The sequence below is a fragment of the Capsicum annuum genome, chromosome 8 (assembly GCF_002878395.1).
Source record: "Capsicum annuum cultivar UCD-10X-F1 chromosome 8, UCD10Xv1.1, whole genome shotgun sequence".
In the NCBI taxonomy this organism is placed as follows: domain Eukaryota; kingdom Viridiplantae; phylum Streptophyta; class Magnoliopsida; order Solanales; family Solanaceae; genus Capsicum; species Capsicum annuum.
The window spans coordinates 15,873,911-15,890,402 of record NC_061118.1 but is presented as its reverse complement, the minus strand read 5'-3'; the positions used below and the strand labels follow the sequence as shown (position 1 = coordinate 15,890,402).

At 35.7% G+C, this 16,492-nt stretch overlaps 1 long non-coding RNA gene and 1 pseudogene across 1 annotated transcript in view; one reads left to right on the top strand and one right to left on the bottom strand.

Annotated features, from left to right (window-relative positions):
• Positions 1 to 1,205: 1,205 nt before the first annotated feature.
• On the bottom strand, positions 1,206 to 4,602 carry LOC107879132 (annotated as a pseudogene).
• Positions 4,603 to 4,622: 20 nt separating this feature from the next.
• Positions 4,623 to 16,492, top strand: part of LOC124886549 — a 23,720-nt gene continuing 11,850 nt past the window's right edge. Inside the window, exon 1 of the long non-coding RNA XR_007043903.1 lies at positions 4,623 to 4,735. This is a non-coding gene — a long non-coding RNA (uncharacterized LOC124886549). The remainder of the gene's footprint in view (positions 4,736 to 16,492) is intronic.

The window sequence follows — 16,492 nt, the reverse complement described above, 5'->3', positions numbered from 1 at the left end:
GATCTATCTATCATCAGCTCAAAGTCAGAGAATATGATATTCCAAAAATAGCTTTCAAAACTCGATAGCGTCACTTCGAGTTTCTAGTTCTGTCTTTTGGACTAATGAATAACCCAGCAGCCTTCATGGACTTGATGAACCGAGTGTTCAAATAGTACTTGGACATGTTCTTTATAGTCTTCATTGATGATATTCTTGTCTATACCCGTAACGAAAATAATCATGCAGTCCACTTCAAAATTATATTGCAAACTCTTAGAGCCTATCAGTTATTTGCCAAATTCAGTAAGTGCAAGTTTTATCTAAGATCAGTAGCTTTACTTGGCCATATTATTTTCTGTGATAGCATTAGAGTTGACCATCAAAAGACTAAAACAGTGGGAAACTGGCTCAAACCCATTACTCTATCAAATATCAGGAGTTTCTTGGGTTTGACTAGCTATTATCGATGGTTTGTTGAAGGGTTTTTGTCTATTTCATCCTCCATGTCCAGATTGACTCAGAAGAAAGTCAAGTTTCAGTGGTTAAATTCTTGTGAGAAGAGTTTTTAGGAGTTGAAGACCCAACTCACCTCAGCCCCAATTTTGACCTTGCCAGATGGTTCAGATGGGTTTGTTGTTTACTGTGATACTTCCATAGTTGGTTTGGGCTGTGTCTTAATACAGAGAGGTAAGGTCATGGTCATGGCCTATGTCTATCGATAGCTTAAACCCCATGAAAAGAATTACCCTACCCATGATATTGAGTTGACACCTATCGTGTTTGCCTTAAAAATTTGGAGGCATATTTGTAGGGTTCATGTTAATGTATTCATAGATCATAAAAGTTTGCAGCATGTATTTTCGCAGAAAGATTCAAATATCTGTCAGATAAGGTGGTTAGAATTGTTGAAAGATTATGATATGAGTGTTTTGTATCATCCAGGCAAGGCCAATGTAGTGGCAGATGCCCTTAGGGGTCGTTTGATTTGAAAACAAGTTATACCGAGATTAGTTATGCAGGGATAAGTTATAATGGGATTAGTTGTCCTGACTTATCCCGGTATTATTTTTTAGTGGTTGTTTGGTTTGTGATACAATAATATGTAGTGCATTGTTTGTAAAAATATATTGTTTGTTTACTAAAATACCCCTCACTTTTGTTAAGTTGATTATTTTTATGTTTGTATTCCTATGGTTTCTTTTTTTTTTTTATTTCCTTCCAGAAAACCTGAAATTCATGTTTTATTACAAAAAACATATGATACAAACTCAACACTGACATTTTCCCTCAACATGAGACATTTGTTCCAGCTCAACCAACCGAGCACCAGCATAAAAGCTGATAGCATAGACACAGTACAAGCAGAACATTGAAAAACCATAACCTGCACTACTCAATAGCCCTTCTTTTATTCCAGCTCTAACTGGAACTTCACATTTTCTTTACAATTGCACCACCTTCTCTTCTGCAGAGAAAGAAGCTAGTGTTTTGATACTTCCAACTGCTTCACTAGCAACTTGACTAGCATCCTCGTATAGTTTCTACAAGAAAATCTTACTTGAATAAGCAATAAAATCCAATTTTTCTTGAAATGTTTTGTTAGTACAGGAAGTTTGGAGCTAAACTATACAAGAAAATCTTACTTGAATAAGCAATAAAATCCAATTTTTCTTGAAATGTTTTGTTAGTACAGGAAGTTTGGAGCTAACTTTAGCTTCAGTGCCAAAACCACTAATGTATTTCAAGCATATATATCCATTTAGTCAAATTAGTGGCACCATAACTATCATTATGAGTGCCAATTTCCAGCTTGCTTCAAGTCCAATAACTAATCCAGCTATAGCCGTTGAAATGTTCTGCACAAGAAAAGCAAGTGACTCTCCAACCATACCTCGGACAAATGCTGCATCTGTAGATAGTCGAGAGCCAATTGCACCAATCGAGCCTCTCTGTCGAACCAGCTAATTTCCATGTAAACTATTTGCTCAAAGCATATTAGGTGAATTCTCTTGATTAACTTACATCCTGCTATAGCAAAAAGAACGTCTTCAAGGGTGCTACTAGTAAAGATGTCAATTCTAGACCAACAAATATCAATGATAAAAATCTTGAATGCTTTCCGAGTTCATGAGCTGCTTCATAGAAAGTCTTGATAGCATAAGAAAGAAGTATCCCGAAAATTGGTAATATTAGAGCATTGACTATTGCAGCTATGCAACCAAGTATTAATTCTGGAATCTCAGGTTTGTTCATCAAATCCAAGTGAAAGCGTGTTGTCTTTATCATTCCTCAATACAACTATTGAATTAGGATCATGATATTCAGCAACTGTTTTATCTACTACACTAATTGAAATGGAAGACGAATAATGGCTGCTATTCTCGATCCTCGTCGAGTCCCTACTTGTTGATCGTGGCACAAAAATCTGATGATTTGATCGGTCTTTTGGATTTATGAATATCTCTTCACTATCCAGTCCATTTAACTCTTGCTCTCCTGAATATTTACTAAGTTCTTGCAACTGTATAAGCTGAACATATGCTACTTCCTTATTTCTCATTAATTCCAAGTGAGAATCTAAATGTTTGAAAGGGACAAAATATTAGCATTATAAAAGAAGACAAGATTCGCTAATTAACATACATACATTTCTGCTATAATCTTTATAATCACTTTACTTTCAGCATGAACTATCTAACAATCTGGAATCTTTTATGCTGGTAAAGATTGTATATATGACACACCTTTTTCGATGATCTTTCTTGAAGTACAGCTATTGTATCTGCATACTTAATTGTACTCAAGCGATATGCAATATTTACTGTAGTTCGATTGATCATGACACTATCCAATGTCTCTTAAACAATCCTTTCGGATTCTGCATCAAGAGCACTTGTAGCTTCATCTAGAAGTAGAATTTTGGGGTCCTTCAGTATTTAGCTCTTGCAAAAGAAATTCTTTGCTTTTGGCCTCCAGATAACTGACTTCCATGATCGCCAACTCTGCTGTCTAATCCCTGAATTAGAAGGAATAATGGACCAAAATTTTTGTAAGATATTGAGAAGAACTTGAGTTAGCTATAACTTTGATTGAAAAGTAGAAATTGAAACAAAACTGTGGCAATTTATCAATGAACTTGGATGCATTAGTAAGTTGAACTGCGTCTTTAATTTCTTCAAGAGTTGCATCATCCCCTTCCCATAGGCAATATTATCCTTTATCGTCGAACCAAATAACACAGGTTTCTGGCTAACAAGGCCGATTTTCCCCCTGATCCATCTAAGCTGAAATTCTTTGATATTTATACCATCAATCAAAACTTCACCAGCCTGTGGATCATAGAACCTTATTATTAGACCGATCACAGTCGATTTTCCACTTCCAATTCGCCCTACTAGAGCCGTCGTTGTTCCCTTAAGTATCGATATAGAGAGACCATCAAATATGCTCTCGTTTAGTCTTGCAGGACAACAGCAGTGAACATTCTTAAGTTCAATGTCACCACTAATGTCAACAAGTTTTTGTCCTTTCATATCATAAGGATCTATGGGTCTGTCTATCGTCTGAAACATTTTAAATGCTGCATCCTTTCCAGCAGAGAACGCACGCAAGCGTGGAGATGCATATCCTAAGGTACTGCAATTACAAGGGGAACAAAGAATAGAAGACCAATAATAAGGATTAACATATATGTCAGTGCATCAATATATGTTCTGTAACTGTGTGTGTTAGTTTGCCATATCTGTCATTCATTTTTGCAGTGAATTTTGGATGTTAGATAGAGAAATATAGGTCAGTGTAGCCTCTGGCCGCCGTATGGGCGAGAGAAACTAAATATACAAGGAAAAGGTGAGAATAGAACTTACAATGAGCTGGTCAGTGTAGCTATACATCTCCTCCAGTATAGTTGTGGTCCAAAATCATTTTTGCACCGTACTATATTGCTAAAGCATAACTTGCGTATAAGACCCAAAGAAAACACCCGACCCGAGCCCTGAAGTTAAACCCTCTAGTACATTAGATCCATAAGCTTTGTTTAGAGAACTGTGATATGCGGAAATAGCCCTTCTTTCTCCTATATATGATGCAACCTACATGAAAGATCAAGAAATTTGGTGAATGCAGGCTTTTGATAAAAGTTGAGAAGTGAAAAAAAAGTGTCCTTTTCCAACTCTTGTCATACAGTTCTAATTGGGCTTATTATCCGTTCAACCACAATTATTGTGCACGGGGTGCTAATTTTGCCAGAATGATAAGTCATGACAGCAGAAGAAAAGACAAGTGGAGGAATTGAAGTTGACAATACCAACGTTAAATGCCACCCCTTAATAAAAGCTATTATTAATCCAACAACGAATGTCGCTAATACTTGGATAAATTTTCCCACCTACAGTTTAATGTGACTGCAGTTCATCATGCTAAGTTTTCTAGATATCTCAAATGATGAACCTATCTTTTTATGCAGAAATCTGCTAGAGCAGTTATTAAAGGGATTGGTTACCTTTGTGGCTGCAATGACTGCAAGTTTTCTAAGGCAAGATTTTCTTTTAACATTATTCTGTTATATATACACATATTCGAAGCAATTTTATCCAAGTCGCCAGCTCTCTCAATTTTCATTTCAATTATATTTCTTATGCAGAATCTAAATACTTTTCAATTGGACAACAACAACGAGAACAACTATGAGGCCAAACTATGCACTTAATTTTCCAGAGAAACTGAACACAGCTGAGGCCACCTTTTTCAGCAGGTAAAAGCCATAACATCTAATAAACTTTATCTGGTCCCATAACAATGACAGTTGATCTTATGTACTGCAGAAGATGCAAACAAAACAACTATAGCAATACCAGTAACTGGTCTAACATAGCAATAAAATGGAACCAAAGTTGTAGCGAAACAACAGTAAAAACTGCACATAAACTGATAACTAGCAACAAATTAATATTTACACGAGAGTTGATCTATTTAATAGACATTAGTTATACAAAATTACATCATTCTCATGCCCTACATCAGTTATAGAGAAAAGAGTATGAACATGACTTGAGGATCAAAAAGTGGCACTCCAATCAAACTTTGAAATTGATAGTGAGGAAAAACTAACACACTAGTGCCACTACTTATATACACAAGCTTATCATACTTTAAAGTTTATCATTGATGACCATAAACATCATTGTCTGATGCTCAAGTTCACCCATACGTAAAAAGATTTTTATTTTTTTCACATCTCCATAGATAACCATTTTGGCTTTGATACGTTGCTCTATGGTGTACAAATTGAATGCGGGGGATTCAATGATGGCATAAATTTGATCACGCATATCAGAGTGGTCATGAATTCCAATCTTGTCAATTAAGGCTCCAATTCTTTTGTCTTGGCTTTCAGTAAAGCCTTTTATAACTTCAGTCATACTCTTGAGAAATGTCTCATTAACATCCTCCACAACTCTTTTCCTTTTCTTGCTTTTCTCTTTTTCATTGACACTAGAAGAGGATTTTTTTAGCATATTTAGCTTGTTTTTCAGATCTATCAGTACGTTCATGAGGAGAGCCTCTAGCATATTTATTTTCAGATGCCTCTGTAAAATTAGGTTTTATATAAGCATTTTCAGATTCTCCGGTAGCTATATTTGGTCCATGACTACCTTCATCATCTTCTTCATATTCATCTTCATCAATATTAATAGGAAATCCCAAAGTCATATCAATAGAAATTCCTGATGCTTGATTCTTTAAGATACCCTCAACAACATCTAGTGGACCTTCTGCATGCTCTCCCATTGCCCTATCTTTGCCAAATATTTTCTCCCAATCCGCAAACATTGGCCATTTCTTGGTGTCCATATTTCTTGCTTTTGGTTCATCCTAGACAAACAAGTAAAGAAAGATGACAACGGCATATGCATCAATTATAAATTATGAAAAGAACAGAGAGAAATATTTATATGAAGTAGTAGAACAAAATATTAGTTACCTTTAAAAACTTTTTCCATTCTATTGGATCATCAACAATTATGGTTCCGTCACTATATTGAAATCCCAAACCACTTCGACCCTTTAGTAAACTTATGTGTGCATGACTTCTCTTCCACGCTTTTAATTTAGAATTGATATATGGTTCACCTTTCAATCCACTGTCAGGATGACGTTGACGTAAATAGTACTCCAACTCCGTCAGGTATCATGGTCTAAAGGTTCATTATCGGCTCTCCAACCATTAACACATAACTCTTTTAAACCATCTATAAGAGAACTTTCTTCTTTTAGAGTCCATGTTCTTCGAGTTAAAGGTGTTGATCTTCTTGATCTTTTTGGTGGATTTATTGAAGATATTTTGCTATCCATCTTTGTTTATACAATCTTGTGAAACTAATCATCATTAATATTAGTTGCCATCATAAGAAGCATAAATATCTTTAAAATATTACTTAGCATCACAATAATAAATATTCACATATTTTGCAAATAAAAAACTAAAAGCATAAAGTACGAACACATCACAAAAAAAACTAATTAAACAGTAGCTTTAACAAAATTTATATCACAAACAGCTAAAAGTGATACACCTTACTGTAATATAAAAAACTAAAGAGGAAAATATCCAAAACACTATAAAACATATTACAAGCAGCCAACTCATCCCTCCATGTAGTCCATTCCTCTAATGATTCAACAACATCAATGTTATCTTATTGATATTCTACTTGTTCTTCTATATCAATGTCTAAGGGATCCACTTCCATCTCTCTACGAATAAAATTATGTATCAAATAACAAGCACTAATGATCCTATTATGAATCTTAACTGAATACCATGAAGCACTTCTAAGAATTCCCCAATGTCCTTTTAAGAGACCAAATGTCCTTTCAATAACATTACGAGCCCTAGCATGTTTCATATTGAAAAGCTCTTCTTGACATTGAAGTGGTGGGTTGTCACCTTGCCAATCCCTTAACCAATATCTATACCCTCTATAAGGTGAAAGAAAACCATTTCCTTTGTATATCCTCCGTTACACAAATAATAATTACCTAAAATATAAACAAAAAACTAGTTACTTTTATCTAACATTATTGATGTAATATAATTTTAATGTGAGCATGTGAATTATATTACCCTCAGGAATTTTCAAACCATTTGTTCATGTTATAGAATTTCGTAATACATGACCATCGGCATCTGATCCGTCCCAACTAGGTAATATATAAGTAAAGTTGAGATTTCAATCACAAAATCCTAGTACATTAGTTGCTATTTCTTCCTTTCTTGTCCTGTATCTTTGTTTGTCCTTAGATGGAACTCTAATTTGAATATAAGTACCATCCAATGCACCTAAACATCCCTAAAAAATAATTATAGTATCATCTCAAATTATCAAAATTTCTTTGTAAAATTATAGTTTTTTACTTTACTTGAATTAATAGATACTCAATTGAAAGTGCATATACCTTAAACTATTTCCATCGATCGTCACTCTCATCTTCAAGTACCGGCTTGGGATTAACAAGTAATAATGGAGCTAGTTTGAGAATAGCTTTCAAACATTCGTTGAAAGCTTGACTTACGCTCCAACCCGATCTAACATAATCAATCTTAATGGATCTATTTTCCTCATGATGAGGCAAAATATTTAGAAACATTGCTAACTTTTCAGTACTTGACATATATTTGTTATCAGTCAAACCTTCAACTTCCTTAGTTAAGAGAACTAAAGTGTGAAAGGAATTTCTATCCATTCTTAACTTTTCGATACATATTGTATCGTTGTCTTCTATGATACAATTTAAATGAGATAAAATTTTAGGAACTCGATTACTCATATGGTACCTAATCATATGCTTATTCCTTCTTATAGAATGATCATAAATAGCCATATAAAGAAAAATACACATAACAAGAAATTGTTAGCACAATATATCCTCAAGGATGATAAAGTATTCAATATCGGATTATAGTTTATGATCCATAAGAAAACCTAATTTTTTCACAATAAAAAAGAAAAGAGTTAAAACAAAAATAAAATCAATTTTTCAATTAGAAAGAATCAACGAGCACAATTTTATAATTTCAAGCGGATAAAGAGAATAAGTTTTTCTAAAACATAATAGAAAGAGGCTAAAACTAATATTTCATCATCAAAACGAGAGAAAAGGGCCAATTAATAACAAATTAAATCCACAATTGTGATTTTCACATATTGCTCTTTCATATATAGTTGGTACTATTTCACAAATTTTATCTCAATCGCACATATTTCAAGCAATACATATTGATTCTTAAACAACCAGCATTTTTACCAATTGTATGCTAAGTAAAATTTATCAAACATCTTAAAGCATAACATTCACAAAAGATTTTCGACTTTTGCTATTTGATAGAAAACTTATAAATGATGAAAAAGAAAAGAAAAAAATGAGTTTCGAAATAAAATTTAACCTTGCGAGTGATAGAAAGACAAATGGCAAGATTATCTTCAAGTATTCTCCATGTATAGATCATCCATGAAGAGAAGCAGCAACAACAACTCTACAAGAAGCAGCAGCAGCAACTTTGCAAGCACACACACACATACATATATATATATATATATATATATATATATATAGGGTTTGAGGATATTTTTGTCATTTTATATTTTATACCAAGGGATGAATTAAGTTGGGATAATAATCCCACCATATCTATGGATAACTTATCCCGGGACTAATTATTAGTCTCAGAATAATTTATCCCAAATATTGACAACTTAACGAATGGTTGAAATTTTTATCCCGGGATTATTATTTTATCCCAGGATTATTTACTTTAATGCCCCACACCAAATGGCCCCTTAGTAGATTGTCTATGGGTAGTGTTGCTCATGTAGAGGATGATAAGAAGTAGTTAGTCAGGGAGGTTCATCAGATTGCTAGATTAGGTGTACGATTGGTGGATTTACCTGAGGGTAGTGTATGGGTTCAAAATAGTTCGTAATGTTCTTTGGTTGCCGAAGTGAAGAAGAAGTAAGATAGGGATTCTATTCTGGTTAAGTTGAAGGAGGCAGTCAGAGATCAAAAAGTAGAGATTTTCCCCAAGAAGGAGATAGTGTGTTGCGATATCAGGGTAGGCTGTATGTATTGGGTGTAGATGGTTTGAGACAACGAATCCTTGCAGAAATGCATGGTGTGTATTATTCTATTCATCCAGGAGCCACTGAGATGTACCATGATTTGCGAAAAATCTATTGGTGGAGTGGCATGAATAGGGATATTATAGAGTTTGTAGCTAAGTTTCCTTGTTGTCAGTAGGTTAAGGTTAAGCACCAGAGGCCTAGTGGCATAATATAGGAGTTCAGCATTCCTACTTAGAAGTTGGAAGAGGTGAAATAGACTTTATGATAGGGTTGCCCCGTTCACTTTGTCAACATGATTCGATATAGGATATTTGATACGCCCAAATTACAACTTTCATTAGAGAGTGTAAGCGGTTGCTGTCAAATATAGAACCCAACTGGGTTGGGTGTTGAATCCCACTGGGAATATTATGCTCACTAAGTATTGTGGTTGTTACTAGACTGTTGATCGAAGGTTCCAGAATAAAGGGGGTTTTAATTTATCAATTGTATTCAAATATTTATCACAGAAAGTAAGCCAATCGTAGGTTATAATGGTAATAGTAATTCAATAAGAGAAGTCAAACTAGAGTTATGGTTACCAAGATGCTTAAGCAGCTAGGGTTGTGAACTATTTTGGATTTTCAGTGAACAATTCTTGTTGCAAGAGTAATTGAATTCTATGGTTTACCCATTAGTTTCTCAACCTAAATGAGTAACTTATCCCTTAATTCTTTCAAACTTAAGGAACATATTGTTAGTTCAACTATAATCTCACATGGGTTGATCTGGTTAAGGAATCTACCCTCTATCCAAAGGTTAAATCCTTTAGATTTATGTAAACCCTTTCTTTTCCCAACAAGCATTTTTCTATTCGAACAAGTGTTGTTCTTGAGCTCACTTTTCAAGTTTGCAACCAAGAAAATTCATTAAAGTGAAGAAGAGTTTATGCAATATCAATTACTCATGGGAATCTACTAGCTTCACAACCCAAAATCAGCTTTTCACATCAAGGCTGCCATAACCCTAGTTATGGAAGCTTAGCCACATATTTCTACACAAGAAAGAGAAGAAACCATTGTGTTATTCATAAATTACTTCATAGTTTACTTGCAAAGGTCACAATTGTTGTTCTTCAATATTCAATAGAAAATATGATAAAGGAATCTAGATCCACAAATCTCCAATGAATCTTAGAGAAAAACTACACAACAATGTATTTTACCTAATAATAGATAAAAGATGGATAAAAGATCCCTAATAAAACCTAAAACTGGGTTTTTATATGTTTCCAGGTAAAAGAATTTAAAATTCAAATAATATAAAATCTGCATCCAAAATGACGGCCAAAGTGATGGCCCGTTGCAAGGTTGACAGTCTACTATTTGGTCCGTCATTGCTGATCTTGATAGGACACTTTCTGGATAAGACTGACGGTCAAAGTGGTGGTCCATCGAAAGTCTGATGGTCCACCATTTTATCCATCGATGCTGGTCTTGATAGGTCATTTTTTGGATAAAACTGACGGTCCACCGTCTTGACCGTCGCTGATGATACTGGATAGTCAGATTCTGGATAATCCTGAAGGCTAGAGTGGCGGTCCATTGGAAGATCGACGGTCCACTATATTGGTCGTCGCTAAGCCTTACAATATGCCTGGTTCTGTTTAGCACTGACGGCTAAAGTGGTGGTCCTTCGCAAGACAGACGGTCCACCACTTGGCCCGTCGCTGGGTCTTCAGAAGTCATGAATTCTGCCTTGATCTGACGGTTAATTTGGTGGTGCATTGCAAAATTGATGGTCCACCATTTTGACCGTCAGAAGTGTTTTTCTGCTAATTTTCTGAGTCTTTTCCTTCTGTCAGCTCCTTACCCTGAAACATTAAAAACCAGTATTAAATGCAACCTTGGTTGCTTGAAAACATGCAATTTTCCCAAGAAAAAGATGAAAAATGTTCAGTTAAAACACCTTCAACTTAAGATCATTGCTTGTCCTCAAACAACTCAGCGCAAAATTGTAAGTATGAATAACACAATCACTGACATTTACTATTGAACCATTTCTCACACAACCATTCACTTGTCATCCAAATCCTATGGTTTAACATGTCAAAATCTATAACCGACATTGTTTCAAATTCAATTCATCTACACAACATGGATACAAGTATCTACCGATATCAACCAAATTAAGTATGAATCAAGTTGCCTTCACAGTCAAGGAGATCCACTACTCAGTATATTTTGTGGATACAAATCACAACCTCTCACTTATCAAAGAAGTTGTAAACATAGTACATGCACCGATAAGCTTGCCCTTATTATCCAATGCCCCCTTATAGCCGAGTTCTAAGATCAAATAGGTCTTTTCTAGGCTAGTTCTGAGGTATTAAGCTAGGTTAGGAGGAAATTTTGGGAAAAAGTGACTAAAAACCATGCTTTAAATCTCTTTTCCTACAAAACACTTCTTTTTACGAAGGCCATTGCTTTGCTAGCTTACTTACCCTTTTCTCATTCATTCATGCTTTACCACAACAGACCCTTTTTTTTTATATATATATAGATACAAGCATCAACCACCCTCAACTTAGGCTGATGCCATAAGTCAAAGTGCACAATGTCTTAACTAGACCAAGGCCAAATGCTCTAATTCAAATTCTAGACCAACTTTCCATTATGTTATTAACAGTCCTATAATAACCACCCTCAACTTAGGTGTTTTGCCTAAGTTTAGGTACAATTGCCTATTACTAGGCCAGGGCCAGAGCTAGGCATCAATAACTAAAAGATAGTTAACTAGAATGCTTGGTGATGAAGAAATATTAACAAAGGCTTAAAGAAGGGTTCAAAAATGGCAACTTATTTTTGGTGGGGTCAATTATTTTGGCTAAATGGACCAAAAACACAAGGTGGCCTGCCATCACTTCTTATCCCATCAACTACAGAACAACATTAATTGAACCAAGCAATTTCTAGATACTATACTATGTAAGAACTAATACAACTACTCGCACACACAGTCACAACTGAGTCACACCTATTCTACTGTTCTTAAGATTTGCATCACGTATCATGTGTATTTACAGGTTAATGCCAATTACAGATTCACTAACAGTTGACCACATAATCTAGGAGACAAAAATAAACAGTCAAATGGAAACAGTCATAGTAAGATGCCAACATTATTCATCATCCATATTCACAACAAGATACTAACACAAACAATACTTTTATTTCATGGACCAACCTTAGCAACATAACAAGACTTAAAAATAAGAAAAATGCAAATCTAAAGTTAAACCTAAACCTGTCGCTTCTTCTAAATAACACATGGTAGGGGTCCATAATGTCGGTAACACAACCACCTCCACATAGTTCTTTGAACCTCTATTTTTAAAGGGGTCATTTCATTATTCTTAATAGGGGTCCATAGAGGCCATAGCTATCCCTTTGGGGTTTAGCATATCCCCATTGTTGTCGCTACTTCCTGTGGAGGAAGCTTCTTCTAGAAGCTGTAATACTTCTTCTTCATTGGCTTCTTGGCTTTCCATATTTTGCAAAGCCCTTTTTAATTTCTCTTTGAGTGCCTTTTTACTCTATGAGGCATTGGTTGAAGATGATGTTGTTTTTCCCTTATCAGGAGTTTTTGGGGCTGTTGGCTTGGGGGTCCATCCTTTAACTTTTATCTCTTTGGATAAATATTTAATTCGATCTTGTTCTCCTTTGGCGAAATTCCAGGAGATGATATAAGAAACTCGCTTCTTAATAAAAAACTTGCACATTTGGATGTGCTCTGGAAGGGTTATACATCCTTTTTTTGAACAAAACTCTGTAAAGCGGTTAAGGAATTGTTGAGGAAGGATTTCTTTAATCCCTCCGAAGTATACCCACCATTCGTAAAACCATCGTGGTATAATAGCTTCTACCATGGCAGGACAGTATTTAACAAACCAGGTGTGTCCTGGTCTAACATAGAGAAAGTTGAACCAAGCAGACTTATAGTCATACCAATTGTAAGTTTGGGGCCTATGTGGCATAGATAAGGCTATAGGGGTGTGCAGATGATCTGCAAACCAGTTAAACGGGGTTAATACCCTCTTAATGGTGAACCTAGAATAATCAATATATTCAGGATTCCTTTCATTCATTGAATGCTCAACCTCAATAGAATCTGTATCTACCAAGATGGCTTCATAATATCTTCTGGTTTTAAGTGGATTCTCTGTATCCACGAAATTTTTGTCGTTGTAGACTGGTTTAATAAGCTGCTCCAGCGGATAGCCCTCATATTCTTTATCCAAAGCAATAATGGGCATTACCTGAGTGGTAATGAATTTGAATTCTTCTTTAATAGGAGGAGTTGGTGTTGCCTTGGCTATTGCGGGATTTACGGCCTGGGCAAAGGTTTCTGGAGACTTCATGGCATAGCTTTGCTTTGACTGTACCGATGAGCTCGAAGATAATCCTTTATCAAAGGGTTTGTTGGTTTTAAGATCTACCAATTTGGTTGGCATTGGTGGAGGAAGCTTGGGATATTCTGCCAAAGCTGCATACTTGTTGTGGGATAATGAATGCAGCTCTGATTTTAATTCAGGCCTCTGGGGGACTGATGGCCTCAGCGGGGTTGAAGACGCTGGTGGTAAATCAAATGATCTAGCCATTTTGGTTTGGTCTGGTTGGTTTTTGACTGAGATTTTTCCCAGTGTTGTGGGTCTCATTGTGGCCCTGTAAAAATTCTCTTGTTAGAAAATCGGGAAGGGAGTTATTTTCTCCTTTAATAAATTCTATCTGAAAATCAAAGCTAGATAGAAGAGCCTGCCATCTAGCAAATATTTGTTTTGAAACTAGATTTTTTACATCCTTTTGTAAAATCTCTTTGACTGATTTACAATCAACACATAGTAAAAATTCTTTATTGACAAGATCATCTTGAAATTTTGTGATACATAGCACTATAGATAAGATTTCTTTTTTAACTGTGATGTAGTTCTTTTGTGCCAGATTCCATATTCCGGATGTGAACCTGACTAATTGTTTAGGAGAGCTTTCACCAACCTTTTGTTTTAAGATACCCCCATACCCTATATCCGAAGCATCAGTTTCAACTATCATGAAGGCCTCGGGGTTAGGAATTCCTAAGCAAGGAAGGTTCTGGACTAATTCTTTGATCTTAATGACAGCATTGGTTTGATCAAGACTCCAAGGAACAGGGGTTTTCTTGAGTCTTTTGTAAAGGGGTTCACAGACCTGCCTAATATGAGGAATAAAATCCGCAACATAATTGAGACTTCCTAGAAACCTTTGGAGCTGAGTCTTATCAACAATTTCATTAGGGAATTTAGAGGAGAACTCAATGGCTCTACAAATAGGTTTATAGCTACCTTGATAGAGGTCATGCCCTAAGAATCTTATAGATGTTTGGAAGAGCTTCATTTTCTTAGCACTAACGACTAAACCATTAAATTTAACAATTTTGAAGAAAGTGTTTAAATGTTTAAAATGGGAATCAATGTTCTCCGAAAAAATAAGCACATCATCAATACAAACAATTGACATATAGGTATAAGGATTGAAGATATTATTCATGATGTTTTGAAATTTTGAAGGAGCATTTTTTAGCCCAAAAGGCAAGACGTTCCATTCATAGTGTCCAAATGGGACGTTAAAAGCCGTCTTGTATTTATCTTTTTCAGCAATTTGAATTTGCCCAAACCCGGACTTCATATCAAATTTGCTATAAAGATTAGCTTTGAAAGTCCTTTTTAACAGATCCCTTTTGTTAGGAATTGGATGTCTGATCCATTTCAAGACCGCGTTCAAAGGCTTGTAATTTATTACAAGTCTAGGGGTGCCGCGCTCCTTTTCCGCACTGTTGTTGACATAAAAGGCCGAACAACTCCAGGGAGAATTAGAGTTCCTAATAATACCATTCTTTAGAAGATGGTCAATTTCCTTTTTGCAAATTTCTATCATTTCTTGGTTCATCTGAATAGGTCTGGCCTTAGTAGGAATAGTTTGTTCATCAAACCCAGAAATGTAAGGAAGTTCTACCAAGTGTTTTTTCCGTTCCCAAAAAACATTAGGAAATTCGGAACAAATTTCATTTTCAAAACACTTGTGGAGATTGGATATTTTAGTAATCATCTCTGGGGTTTTTAAGGACTGCTCAATTTTCTTGATATGAATATCTTGTTTAAAAAAATTGATATGGGAGGAAAGTCGGTTAATTTTAAAAACCGTTCGTTCTTTAATAAGGGTTCCTTCTTCTTGTGAGAGGGGCCTTAATAAAGGGAAGAATAAGGTCTGGTTTAAAAGAGTTGTACGAATTCCATCGTAGTAACTCCAGTAAGGCCTAATCTGGTTGACGAAAGGTATCCCTAAAATGATATCTTCAGTGATATCTTCGGTGATGACAAAGTCATTAACAAGGCAAATGCCATTGTTACAGACTTGAGCTTTAGGGAGTTGATAATGGATTTCCATTTTTTCTCCCGTCGCTGAGTAAAGACGAGAGGTACTCTTTTGAAGGTACTTTGTAGGTACTAGACCTTTAACGATACAGTTACTATCGGCCCCTGTATCGAAGAGTGCGACTCTGTTAAGAATAAAGTCTTTGTTTATGACGATTTTTACGGCTATGTGCTCGCTATAAGCCTTTATGGCTGTAATAGCTTTGCCGGACGTGGAAGGAGAATCTGAGCCAGGAAAGGAATTAGGCTCTGGTTCTCGGAGATGGTCACTTGGGATGATCGGAAAGGTCTTAGGCGACTCTGGCGGAGAAACCTTTTCTGGGGGAGAAATGCTTTTTAGAACCTGATCTGTAAGAACGTTAAGCTCTACTTGGTTTAGACGGATTTTGAGATTCTTGATCTCGCCCTTTAATGTGGAGATTTCTCCCTTAAGATCAGCAATAGAAGGTTCCGCAGGTTTGTCGAACCTAGACATAACCTATTTCATGCTAAAAGGCTGAATAATGGTTTGGGGGGGTTTTTCTTTGTGAGAAAGCATTAACCGCTTGAGCTCTAGAAGATATTTATTTCTGGCCTCATCATCTTGGATGTGTTCTATAATGTCAAACAGGATCTCTTTAGAATTACCTGAAATGACATTAACAGTCTTCCTGGTGCAAGAGCAGAAGGTACCGTTACAGGCACATTCTTGGCCAGATTGAGATTGATCTGTCTCATAAGCGGCGTTGATGAATTTTTCATCGCTGTAGTCGCTACTAGACGAGTCATAAGAGTCCGAAGACCCAGAAGATTCAGGCGAATCTTCCATTATAGAAAATAAACTTGCTCTGGTTTCTTCAGAGAGGTCTAATTGGTTTATTTTCTTTTTCTTATTAGACTTGCAGTCCTTCGCTCTGTGGCCTGTCTTGCCACAAGTCCAACAAGTATCCTTAGCCTTAGG